Source organism: Lithobates pipiens, unplaced genomic scaffold (genome assembly GCF_037356315.1).
Source record: "Lithobates pipiens isolate NorthernLeopardFrog02 unplaced genomic scaffold, aLitPip1_a1.2 Scaffold_6, whole genome shotgun sequence".
Lineage (NCBI taxonomy): Eukaryota > Metazoa > Chordata > Amphibia > Anura > Ranidae > Lithobates > Lithobates pipiens.
In genome coordinates, this window is record NW_027507881.1 from 9,966,423 (window position 1) to 9,980,657 (window position 14,235).

The window sequence follows — 14,235 nt, forward strand, 5'->3', positions numbered from 1 at the left end:
AGTGGGAGAAATGGTGCTTCATTGTTGATATCAGCTGGCAGAAGAGTGTCTCCTATCAGTGGGAGGAATAGTGTTCCAAGGGCTCAGATAAAGACAAGCAAAGGGCCACATCCAGCCCCCAGGCTGCAGTTTGGAGACCACTGGCATAGACTGTCAAAAGTGATTCATGCAGATAGCAGAGAAATGAGAGAGCAGATAGAAACCACACTAGGTGCTTTGGGTCAAAACAAGTACACACTATAAATGGATATGCTTTGTCCATTTTTCAGCTCATATCTGCTTTAAATCTGAACTCCAGGTATGATCTGTATTGCATATTTGTGGGTGGGATCATCTGTGTCAATGCACACGCTGGTAACTTTTGCACAGAGCACGCTCAGTAATGCCTGGGACCAGCCGGAGACTGTGGTCATTTGAAAAATCTAACATTAGGGCAGTTCCTCGACTTAAAGATGAGCCTTCAAGAGGAAGTAAACTCTCCCACTCTGATGCTTCTTTTCACCCATAGCCACTGTAATCCAGCCCAAATTGCATATTACTTACTGTTTAAAGAAACTTTAAAAAACTTGTTTCCAGAGGTTAGGCCGCGCCATCTTAAGTTTTCTGAGTCCACAGTGGAGTGTATTTCCGCCCATACATGAGCACTTCCTGTATTGTTAACCAAGCCTCCTTCTCAATCCAACGTTTCTATGGAAACCCTGCTTCCCTGTTCATAGCTGACTTGTTTTATTTCATAGTATTTACTTATGCTGATTATCTAGTGTTTGCCTGTGTGAGTCCTATCAGACAGCTTCAGCTGATAAGTCTGCAGTAATGCTGTCCCATGCCCTGCTTTACACTGCATGTGATGTCACATGGTCACATGGTGTGTAGGAGGAAGCTATGAGTGATTATGAAGCCTCCTGGGAGTTCAGTGTTGTGCCATAGGAAGTCCTGATAACAGATAGATAAGCACATAGAGAGTGTGCCGTAAATCAGGGGAGATCTGGGCATGCTCAGTGACTTCATTCTAAAGAACAAAAAGGCATGCTCAGTGACTTCATTCTAAAGAACAAAAAGGATTACAACAATACTAAGCAAGTAAGGAGATATCTACAAGCAGTGTTCATTAGGGTTTTTTTATGCTGATTTACATGGGACAGAGTTGTGGGGGAGGGTTTACAACCACTTTCACTGTGTGCTGCATAGTACAGAGTTCCTCTGAAAAGCAACTAGCCTCATGTCACTACACAATATCACTTGTATGTTTGTATTAGGAGGGATGTGCTGAGCCACAACGTGGCAATTGCCCCCCCCCCCCCGAGAAATTCGATGCGGATGAGAGAGCGGGTGTGCTAATCATCCTTCTCAGCATTCAGACTGAGTAGGAGGAGCGGCAGAGCAGGGGGGCTGGAGGGGCAGAGTTCCGATCTCAGCCGAGAGCCAGGGGAAACAGACATCATCTCTCTGCTGCCTGACTCTGGGACACAGCAAGAGACAATCCCCACCTTAGCAGCAAGTGACAATCGGCAACGAGTGACAGGTGACATGGCAAGTGACAATCCGCAACTGATGGCAGGCAACTGTGGCAAGTGACCATCCGCAATGTGTGGCAGGCGACATGGCAAGTGACAATCCGCATCTGATGGCAGGCAACGGTGGCAAGTGACCATCCGCAACGTGTGGCAGGTGACGTGGTAAGTGACAATCCGCATCTGGTGGCAGGAGACAGTGGCAAGTGACAGTCTGCAATGTGTGGCAGGCGACGTGGTAAGTGACAATCCGCATCTGGTGTCAGGCGACGGTGGCAAGTGACAGTCTGCAATGTGTGGCAGGCGACGTGGTAAGTGACAATCCGCATCTGGTGGCAGGCGACGGTGGCAAGTGACAGTCTGCAATGTGTGGCAGGCGACGTGGTAAGTGACAATCCGCATCTGGTGACAGGCGACGGTGGCAAGTGACAGTCTGCAACTTGTGATAGGTGACGTGGCAAGTGACAATCCGCAATTTGTGGAAGGTGAGGTGGCAAGTGACAATCAGCATCTGGTGGCAGGCGACGGTGGCAAGTGACAGTCCTGTACGCATTCAGCCCCCTCATACCTGTACACACTCAGCCCCCCTCATACCTGTACACACTCAGCCCCCTCACACCTGTACACACTCAGCCCCCTCACACCTGTACGCACTCAGCCCCCTCACACCTGTACGCACTCAGCCCCCCGCTCATACTTGTATGCTCTCAGCCCCCTCACACCTGTACGCTCTCTGCCCCCCTCATACCTGTACGCACTGAGCCCCCTCATACCTGTACGCACTCAGCCCCCCTCATACCTGTATGCACTAAGCCCCCCTCATACCTGTACGCACTCAGCCCCCTCATACCTGTACGTGCTTAGCCCCCCTCATACCTGTACGCACTCAGCCCCCCTCATACCTGTATGCACTCAGCCCCCCTCATACCTGTACGCACTCAGCCCCCTCATATCTGTAGACACTCAGCTGCCCCCCCCCCACACCTGTAGACACTCAGCTGCTCCCCCCTCACACCTGTAGACACTCAGCTGCCCCTTCACACCTGCACACACTCTGCCACTTCCCCCTCACACCTGTACACACTCAGCTGCCTCCTCCCCACACTTGTACACAGTCAGTGGCCTCCCCCCTCACACCTGTACACACTCAGCTGCCCCCCCTTACACCTGTACACACTCAGCCCCCTCATACCTGTACGCATCCAGCCCACACACATACCTGTATGAACTCAGCCCCCTCATACCTGTATGCACACAGCCCACCCACATACCTGTACACACTCAGCCCCCCTCATACCTGTACGCACTCAGCCCCCTCATACCTGTATGTACTCAACCCCCCTCATACCTGAATGCGCTCAGCCCCCTCATACCTGTACGCACTCAGCCCCCCTCACACCTGTACGCACTCAGCCCCCCTCACACCCGTACACACTCAGCCCCCCTCAGACCTGTACACACTCAGCCCCTTCACACCTGTAGACACAGAGCTGCCCCCCACACTTGTAGACACTCAGCTGCTCCCCCCTCACACCTGTACACACTCAGCTGCCCCCCCCCACACCTGTACACACTCAGCTGCCCCCCCACACCTGTACACACTCAGCTGCCCCCTCACACCTGTACACACTCAACTGCCCCCCCACACACACCTGTACACACTCACCTGCCCCCTCACACCTGTACACACTCAGCTGTCCCCCTCACACCTGTACACACTCAGCTGTCCCCCTCACACCTGTACACACTCAGCTGCCTCCTCCCCACACCTGTAGACACTCATCCGCCTCCCACCTCATACCTGTACACACTCCGCTGCCTCCCCCCTCACACATGTACACACTCAGCTGCCCCCCTCACACCTGTACACACTCAGCTTTCCCCCTCACACCTGTACACACTCATCTGCCTCCTCCCCACACCTGTAGACACTCATCCGCCTCCCACCTCATACCTGTACACACTCCGCTGCCTCCCCCCTCACACATGTACACACTCAGCTGCCCCCCTCACACCTGTACACACTCAGCTGCCTCCCTCTCACACCTGTACACACTCAACTGCCCCTCACACCTGTACACACTCAGCATGTCCACATGTCCCTGTGAAAAATACACTAATGTATAGCACATACAAGGGGCGCACATACGTAGGTCCTTTTAAGGACTGGTATAGGTGTACAGTATATAGGGTTGTAATACACGTATAATATACTTTCTTTCAAATATAGAAAGCATAGTATAGTGCATTTCCACTGTGCAGCGTTGTGACTGCTGAGTGGTTCTGCAGCAATACTACAAAGAGTGACAAACGCAATTTGAAAAAAGTATTATAACTGGTGTGATAGACCAGTGGCCCCCCAAAATGCCAAATTCAAGCGGGGTGTTATATACCTTCTTCCACATATACTGCACTTCTCTAGAGACTTTTGTCACAGAGTAATTTAAAAAATGACAGGCAGAGGAAGAGGCAGGCCCTTCCGCAGGGGTGGTAGGGGGAGGGCAGGAGCAACAGGCTTGAGCCAAAGTGGCAAATTGCAGAAGGTGCGTTTTATTACGTGAAAGGACACACCAGACTTGGTTGAGTGGCTCACTCAGCCTTACTCTTCTGCACCCTCCTCATCCTCTCGATCTGCACACTCTTCACTCTCTGCTGTGTGTGTTACCGGCCTCAAAATGTGAATTAAGAGAGCCGATGATTGTAGACGCGATGAGATAAGGTGATCAGCTTGGCGTGGACTGCAAAGAATCACACAAACAGCATGAGATATGACCACTGACTTTATGGCTGGAAGTAGTTTAATTTCCAGTCACATGGTGTGTGGCCTTATATAGACTCTGTTTGTGTACCTTCTCTGCCATCTACTGGTTATTAATAGAATAGAAGGGAGATGTTTAGAAATATAAAAAAAAATGAATATGTACTTTGCTTTGGGGTGTCTGTTTTGTGACCATATAAACCCCAGTCCGTCACACTCTCCCCTCCTTCAGTTAATGGCTCCCGACATTAAACTCAATTGGTATCTGAACACTATTTAGTGATTTAAGTAACCCAAATAGGTACTTGTTGCCACCAAGGAGCTACGTTAACTACCTGGCATGTCATGGGAGTAGCTAGCATTGTGTCAGTTTGTATGGTGTGAATCTGACTTGGTATGTATCTTGGCTGACCTAGTGTGTCATATGTAAAGATCTCTTTAGGCTTAACTTGTCTGGTAGATCTTCTGACAGGAGTTGAGTCTTCTCCATCAACATCGTTATCCATTTGCATATCTTGGTTCACAGGTAAGTCTTGACTTAATGAGGGTAATTCTGCAGTGTCTAGTCCCACCATGTCTGTAGCCCAGATTTGGTCGCCAACTACTGTTCCATCATTTTGTTCTTGTTCAAGATTGGGTGTGGTAGTTGTAGGATAGAACTCTTCAGCAGAAACTCTTAATGGGCTTTTCTGTACCTTTTGAGAGTTTGGTTGAGACACAACACAATCATGACTTTCTGTAGTCTCTGGTATATAAGGATAATACCATCTTTCTTCATCTGAACATTCCTCCTCCTGGTCCACATCCATTCTGGTATGCTTTCTGTTACTTGATTGCCTTTGTTTCATCTGTACTCTTGGAATGTGTCCTTCAATTGGTAGGTCATTTACTGGTAGTAAAAGATTTCTGTGCAGTACTCGAATAGTCTTTTTACCACTTTCAGGCTGAATTTTGTACACAGGCCCATCTTTGATTCTTTCTACCACTTTGTGTACTGATTCTTCCCAGTATGAACGAAGTTTACCAGGTCCTCCTCTTTCAGAGAGATTTCGTACTAAGACCCGATCACCCGGTTGAAGAGGTGCTCCTTTTATCTTTTTTGTCATAGTACTTCTTCTCTTTAGCAGATGATTTATTGCTATTCTCTGATGCGATTTTGTAAGCTTCTTGCATTCTAGATGCCCATTTCTGAGTAAATGTTGGTTGACTTTCTGATTCCTTTTCCAAATTTAGGTTGAGCATTAGGTCAATTGGCAAATGAGGAGATCTTCCATACAATAGAAAGAATGGCGAGTATCCTGTGGCTTCATGCCTGGTGCAATTGTATGCATGAACCATATGTGGAAGATGTTCTTTCCAATCTGACTTTTTCTCTTCCTCTAAGGTGCGAAGCATCTGTAACAAAGTACGGTTCAGTCTCTCCACTGGGTTACCCTGTGGATGGTATGGAGTAGTTCTTGAATGAGAAATCCCTGCCAATCGTTGCAATGTCTGAAATAAGTTGTTTTCAAATTCTCTTCCTTGGTCATGGTGGAGTTTCTCTGGATAGCCAAAACGTGGTATGAAATCTTGAAAGATCTTTTCTGCCGCCGTTTTTCCAGATTTGTTCTTAGTTGGATACGCTTGTGCAAAGCGTGTGAAATGGTCAACTATTACAAGTATATACTCATATCCTCCTTTGCTTTTCTCCAAGTGAAGATAGTCAATGGATACTAACTCCAAAGGTGAACTGGAAGTAATCGAACCCATAGGTGCTCTTTCGGTGATATTTGGACGCTTTTGTTTGATGCAGCTGCACTTCTTCAGCACATATTCATCAATGTCTTTTTGCATAAATGGCCAGTAAAATCGTTCACGTGCTAGGTGGGTTACCTTGTCAGTACCAATGTGACCCATGTCATCATGAAGATTTTTTAAGACCAATGGTTTTAACTTTTCTGGTAGAACTAGCTGTTTTCGGGTTCCAGAGTGTCGGTAGAGGATTCCTTCATCGACTCTGAGTTTATTCCATTCATGTATCAAACGTCTCGTTTTGCTGGTCATACTCTCCTTTTCTTTGTGGTTTGGAATCCAGTCGTTCTCCTTAAGCCAGACCACTTCTCTAATGTTGGTATCCTCTTGTTGTAATGCTCTGATATTCTCCTGAGTCATTGGGCAGATTGTCTGTCCTTTCAGCAATTCTTCGGCCACATCACTTTCTGAGTGAAGAGTCAATGAAGCCACCCATAATGCCTCTTCTTCGTCAACAGCTTTGCTCCCTTGCCACATAGCTGACACAACCTCAGATGGTACAAGCTCTGTGTACTCACTCAGATTCTTTGTGAGTTCCACCGGAAATTGTGACAGTGTATCTGCGTCTGCATTCTGTTTACCTGGCCTGTACTTGATATCGAAGTGGAAATCAGCCAACTCGCCAACCCAGCGATGACCCACAGCATTCAGTCTGGCAGTACTCAATACATATGTCAATGGGTTGTTGTCTGTGTAAACGGTGAATGTTGGAGCGTAGTACAAGTAATCTCTGAATTTGTCACAGACTGCCCACTTGAGAGCTAAAAACTCAAGTTTACCAGAGTGAAGATGGTAATTGCGCTCTGCTGGAGTCAATGTTCTGGAGCCAAACCCAATAACACAAAGTTTTTCTCCTTGTCGTTGGTATAGTACAGCACCTAGGCCTTCATTGGAAGCATCAGTGTGTAAGATGAAGGGTAAGTCAAAATCAGGGTATGCTAGAATTGGTGGATTGGTTAGCATGTCCACCAGTCTGGATACTACAGCTTGATGTTTGGGTGTCCATTGAATCAGTGTTTTAGATGGCACTTGTGCTTTGTTCCCGTTTTTCTTCATAGATTCCATCCGATTGTTTTTGGGGGTGGATGTAGCAGATTCTTTCTCAGTGTTCTGCAAAAGTTCATACAGTGGTTTAGCAAGTCGAGAGAAATCTTGAATGAAGGACCGGTAGTAGCTCAGGAATCCTAACAAAGATCTGACTCCTCCCACTGTTTTTGGTTCTTTCCTTTTCAAATGTAATACCGCTTCAAGATCTTTTGGGTCAATTTTTATGCCTTCTTCTGACACCATTCGTCCAAGGTATCGAATCTGTCGTTTAAAGAGTTCACACTTCTTCGGTCTAAGTTTGATACCATGCTCACGCATTCGACTAAGCACTTGCCTAATATCATTGACATGCTCCTGAAAAGTTTTGGAGTAGCAAAGTACGTCATCCAAGTATGGAGAACAACATTTGTCTCTGATGCCCTTTAATACATTCTCCATGCATCTCTGAAAAGCTGCTGGGGCATTCGTTAATCCAAATGGAATACGGTTCCACTCCAGGAGTCCCCAGGGGGTGCTGAAAGCCGTCAGATGTCTGGAGTCTTCATGCACAAAGCCTTGATGATACGCACTACCCTGGTCCAGGATTGAGAACCACGTAAATCCTCCTAAGCTATCCAGCAGATCTTGTATTCTGGGTAGTGGATGTCTATCTGGGATAGTCTTTCGGTTTAACTCCCTAAAGTCAACACATAGTCGTAGGCTACTGTCCTTCTTTCGAACACAAACAACTGGTGATGAGTATGCGGAAGAAGATTTTGTTACCCAACCTCGGTCAAGAAGGTTTTGGATATATTCTTTCACTTCTTTGTATAGGGGTTTCGGTATCGAATTGTAGCGTTTCTGGACAGGAGTTTCATCTTTCAGATTTATCCTCAGTTTCAGGTTAGGGATGCATCCTATGTCTCCCTCATCTCGAGCAAAGACATCTGATTCATCATATAACATTTGTCTCGCTATCTCCTGTTCTTCTTCTGAGAGATCTTCCAAATTGACAGGTGGGTGCCACTTAACAGATTTGTTAGTGGGTAGCTGATTTCCAGTGTCCACTTGATTCAACTGGTTTACATGAAACACCCTTTTCTTCTGGTCAATTCCCTTTCCATCGTCTTTGTTTGGAGACAATGGTAGAATCTCAGCTGCTGGAGAGATGGTACCCAATACTGTTCTGGGTGGAAGGTAGATGTCATGTTGAGCACGGTTCAGTATAGGTATCTTCACCAGTTTAGAGAACCCATTTGGCACATCTACCACTGAAGGAAATAGTTCAAGTCCTTCCTCAACTGGATATTCGGGAAGTGGTTCAAATGACATGATTCCTCCTTTCGGCCACGCTCTAATTCTGCATTTGACTTCACAGAGCTCGCCTCCTTTAATCTGGAATCCCTTCTTCCCCACTTTGACCATACGACTATCGAATATTTCTCCTGGGTCAGTTGCTTGACTGACAGCATTGACAATGTTATTCGCTACACTCTGTCTTACTTTCATAGCTTCACTCAGCAAGATAGTCAGGTTTTGGGTGCTGTTTGGTCGGTCACGGTTTTCTCTGATCAATTCTTCGATAACATTAAACCCAAGAATTGGATTGTCATTACAGCAGTCACTCACCAGCATTGGCACATAAATGGCTAAGTTTCCATGTCCACTACTTTCGAATTCCAGGCAGACTTCAATCCATCCGATGAATGGAATGAGAGAACCATTTGCAGCTGTAATGGATAAGTTGGCATCACAAAGTAAATCTTGTATGTGCCTAATGGAGACGCTGGGTAGAAACTTTTCTAACCATGCCTTCCCGACAATGCTGACCTGAGCTCCTGTATCCATCAACATGTCAACCGGAACACCATTCATCCGACATGACAGTAGGCATTTTCCTCCAATTAATTGTGCTACGTGTTGTTTGGAGAATCCATTCTCTTTTGGGAGTGTTCTAGTTGACCGGTGGGTGAATACCCTGTTTACCTTAGCATGAGACAGATCATTTGAGGTGGTCACTGGTTGTCCCTTTCCCAGTGACCGTCTGTCGTTTCCCGACTGCCTTCTTTTCTTCAAGCAATCAACCGCTCTGTGTCCTGTCCAACCACAGTAGAAACAATGGTAGCAGTTCTGACTCTCTCGTTTAATGCAATCATCACAGCTGGGCTTGCAGTGAGTTGTATCTGGAACTTGAACATTGGTTAGTGGCTTAGTCATTTGGTTTCCAACAATAGGAGTTAGCTTCATCATCTTTTCCAGGTTCTTTGTGAGAGCAGAGACCTGTGTTGTTAGTTCCATTAATGCAGTGTGATTTACTCTAACATCTCCCTCAACTCTCTTTTGCAAGGTGTCTTTTTCACTATTACCTGGTGTCTGTGATGAATGAACAGTAAGAGGTTTATGTTTAGGAGCACTGTTTAAGCGTCTCTGCCTTTCTGTTTCCTCATCAACTGATCTGGTGACCTGCTCTATGATAAAGTCATCCGTTACTGTCAAATCAGACACGTAAGGCTTGATATCTCGTCTAACATTAGAATTTTTCTCATTTAGTCCCTGATAGAGTGTATGAAGGAATATGCCTTGCACCAGTTTTTTGTCATAGCTAAGCTCTCGCCTATCATGTTGTGATGTAGACAGAACTTTTTGTTTTAACCCCACTAGCCTGTAAACAAATTGTTGTGCTGTTTCTCTTTCTTGCTGGGTAGCATTGCTAAGGTCCTGAAATAACTCATTACTGCTTCGTTCTCTCATATGTGACTTCAAAAACCTTTTCAATTCAGCAACAGTCAGATCATCTTTGTCAGTCAACATATCTTTAAAATTACCAGGTTTGATTATTCTCAACACTGTGCGTATAATTTCAGATTCAGGGAATTTTTCTGTTAGACCCTCGTCAATTTGTCTGCACACGCTACTGTAACTCATGTCCGAACCATGATCTGAAATTACACCACCATGCATTTTAAATTCTCTACGTGGCAATAAAGCAACAACATCAGTTAATCTCACCACCTCCGATACCTGTTCAGTCCTTGCAGTCCCACTACTTATTTTTTTTGCAGCGGTTGCAATGTCCACAGTTGGTGTACTTTCCTTGTTAAGTTTTAGTTCATTGATCTTGTCTTGGATAATGAGTAGGTAAGACATACCTTGATCTTCCAACTTTTCCAGCTGATCACTTCTCAAGTAGTCTTTAATAAATTCAACAAGTTCCATTTCGTTGGTACCAGTCACTGATGGAACGTCCATGTCTCTTTCATCTTCCAGCGTAATAGCGAGGCTATGCAGCTGTTCTTCATTAAGCAGATGAATTTGTTTCTGGATATTCCACATCAGCGCACGACGAGGAGACGCCATCTCTGTTGCAATCTGAAGACTTGCACTCACAAGGCAGACGACACTCAGGACTCTCCTTGTAGCTCTGTAGCAGGCTCACGCTTGTCTCGCGCTTCCTTCTCACTGGTAACACAACGAATCCCGGACGAGCCCCCAAAATGTTACCGGCCTCAAAATGTGAATTAAGAGAGCCGATGATTGTAGACGCGATGAGATAAGGTGATCAGCTTGGCGTGGACTGCAAAGAATCACACAAACAGCATGAGATATGACCACTGACTTTATGGCTGGAAGTAGTTTAATTTCCAGTCACATGGTGTGTGGCCTTATATAGACTCTGTTTGTGTACCTTCTCTGCCATCTACTGGTTATTAATAGAATAGAAGGGAGATGTTTAGAAATATAAAAAAAAATGAATATGTACTTTGCTTTGGGGTGTCTGTTTTGTGACCATATAAACCCCAGTCCGTCACATGTGCACCCCCAAAGACACTACCACCAACACCACCACCACCATATCCCCTTCACTTGAGTCACAGGAATTATTTTCTGATCCATCACAAGACATTGCCGATGCGCCATTCTTGGCATTGGATCAGGAAGAGGAGGTAGCAACAACTGCCACTCAGCAGTCTGTTGACAGTACCCAGATCAGCCCAAGGAGGTTGGTCCCCGGTGTTGCTGCCTACTCCGAGATCTCTAATTATAGCGGTGGGGAAGGTGACGTCAATGATGACATGTCTAGTGATCTCACGTGGGTGCCCACAAGAGAGGAAGAGGAGGGGAGTTCAGAGGGAGATATGGACCAGCAGATGGGGAGGAGAAGCAGGCGGAACTTACATTGCACAGGAGGAACAAACCAGACTGCTAATGTATCAGGAGTGAGGCATCAACCATGTACGGTCACATCTGGCGATCCCAGGATGCCGGCACATGGATCCGCAGTGTGGGCTTTTTTTAACGTGTCTGCTGCTGACAATGGTGTTGTCATCTGCAGCCTTTGCAGTCAAAGCATAAGTGGCGGTAAGCCCAACACTCACCTAGGAACGACCGCCTTAAGAAGGCACATGAGCTGCCATCACCGAGCCCAGTGGGAGCAACAGAACCCACAAAGCCACACAGGCTCTCACCGTCCAGCCTCTTCTACTTCTCCTTCTCCTCTCTCCTCAGAATTGTCCTCCACTCAACCTTCATCATGTCGTCCTCACGTTTTTCTGGAAAAGGGCAGGCTTCCGTGGGCCAACTGTTCGAGCGTAAAAAAAAAATGATGACGCCGGATAACCCTCTTGCCCAACGGTTGACCGCTGGCTTGTCAGAACTGTTAGCCCACCAACTACTGCCATATAAACTGGTGGACTCGGAGGCCTTTCGAAAATTTGTGGCCATTGGAACACACAAATGGAAGGTCCCAGGAAGGAAGCATTTCTCACAGAAGGGCATCCCAGAGCTATATGGCCATGTTCAGCGGCAAGTGAATGTATCTCTGGCACACAGTGTGCCCAGATACATCTGGCCACAGACACGTGGTCTAGCAAACACGGGCAGGGAAGGTATATAACTTTTACTGCCCACTGGGTGAACCTTCTGACGGCCTTCAAGTATGTAACCCATGGCACCCGTGTAGATTTGGTTTTACCGCCACAGATTGTATGCAGGCCTGCCTCTTCTTCTCCTCCTCCTACTCCATCCTGCCTCTCCTCCTCGGGTGACTCCTCCTTTTCCACTGCTAGCGTCTCTTCCACTGCGCCACCCAAGCTCCCCAGAACCTATTCGACATGCTAGGTGAGACGTTGCCATGCTGTGCTGCGTCTGTTGTGCCTGGAAGCCAAGAGCCACACTGGCCCTGCACTCCTTTCAGCTTTGCGTTCACAGGCAGATCAGTGGCTAACACCGCTCAATTTGACAGTTGGTAAAGTGGTGTGTGACAACGGTGCCAATCTGCTTAGCGCATTGAAATAGGGCAAAATTACACATGTGCCATGCATGGCACACGTCTTAAACTTGGTCGTGCAGCGATTCGTTGTCAAATATCCTGGGGTCCAGGACATCTTGCGGCAGGCAAGGAAAATCTCAGCCCATTTCAGAAGATCTTACACGGCCATGGCTCGCCTTGCTGACATTCAGCGGCGACACAATCTGCCAGTCAGATGTCTTATTTGCGATTGCCCGATGCGATGGAACGCAACCTTCCATATGCTTGATAGGCTGCTCCAGCAGAAACGTGCAGTTAACGACTACCTGTACGAACTCTGCGGCAGAACAGGTTCTGGGAGCTTGGTTTTTTTTCACCACGCCAGTGGCTGCTCATGCGTGACGCATGCAGACTTCTGCGGCCATTTGATGAGATCACCAAACTAGTCAGTCGCAGCCATGGCACCATCAGTGACACCGTACCTTATGCCTTCTTTATGGAGCGTGCATTGCGTCGTGTCATTGATCAAGCCATGGAGGAGCGGGAAGATGAGGAAGTCGCAATGCTGGATGAATTCCCGGGGGGGCTACTCTATCTGAGACAAGTCAACAACAGGAGTCTGAAGAGGAGTCAGAGGAGGATTGTGTCGGGGCGGATGAGGAGGAGCAAGAAGAGCATGCTTTAAACCTTTCTGGGATCCCTGTTGTTGTCCGTGGATGGGGAGAGGAGAACGAGGAGGACAACATTATCCTGGATTATGAGCAGGAGCCAGGCCACCATGCCGCTTCCAGTTTAGTGCAAACGGGGGCCTTTATGCTCCAGTGTTTTAACAGGGACCCCCATATAAAAAGCATAAAGGTCAAGGACCAGTACTGGGTGGCAACGTACTTAGACCCCCGGTACAAACACAAAATGGCGTAAATGTTACCACCATCACAGAGGGCTGTCAGAATGGAGCACTTCCAGGCCTTGCTTAGAGAAATGCTGCATTCTACAGCGCCTGCAAGAAGAGGGCGGTTTTAAGATCTGTTGGTCACTTCTGATATGAGATCATTCTTTCAGCCGACCCATCGACAGGTGTCAACCGGAGCCAGCATCAGGGAACACCTAGACCGACAGGTGTCCGACTACATCGGGTTAACGGCCGATATGGACGCTCTGAGGAGTGATGAACCCCTGGACTACTGGGTGGGCAGGCTTGACCTCTGGCCAGAGCTTGCACAATTTGCAATGGAACTGTTGGCTTGCCCCTCATCCAGTGTCCTGTCCGAAAGTACGTTCAGCGCAGCAGGGGAGATCGTGACCAATAAGCGTACTCGCCTAGCTCACGACAGTGTTGACTACCTCACATTTATAAGGCATGGAGGCATGGATGTCGGAGGAATTCAACACTTGTGACCAGTAGACCATGTATATGCATAACTCTATAAACGATTTATATAATCTAGCACACGGACCTTTTTTCTACCTTTGGCTCACTTGTACAAAAAAAGCACACCGTACTATATGCCCGTACCCTCCTGTTTGAAGAGGTTGAGCGGTGTCATATTTTTGGGTCCAGCAGCGGGTTGCTGGTGTCAGTGCTGGTGTCAGTGCTCTCTATCACGTTGCTGGTGTGGTGTCAGTGCTCTCTATCTCAGTGCTGGTGTCAGTTCTCTCTATCACGGTGCTGGTGTCAGTGCTCTCTAGCACGGTGCTGGTGTCAGTGCTCTCTATCTCGATGGTGGTGTCAGTGCTCTCTATCACGGTGCTGGTGTGGTGTCAGTGCTCTCTATCACAGTGCTGGTGTCAGTGCTCTTTATCACGGTGCTGGTGTCAGTGCTCTCTATCTCGGTGCTGGTGTGGTGTCAGTGCTCTCTATCATGATGCTGGTGTCTGTGCTCTCTATCACGGTGCTAGTG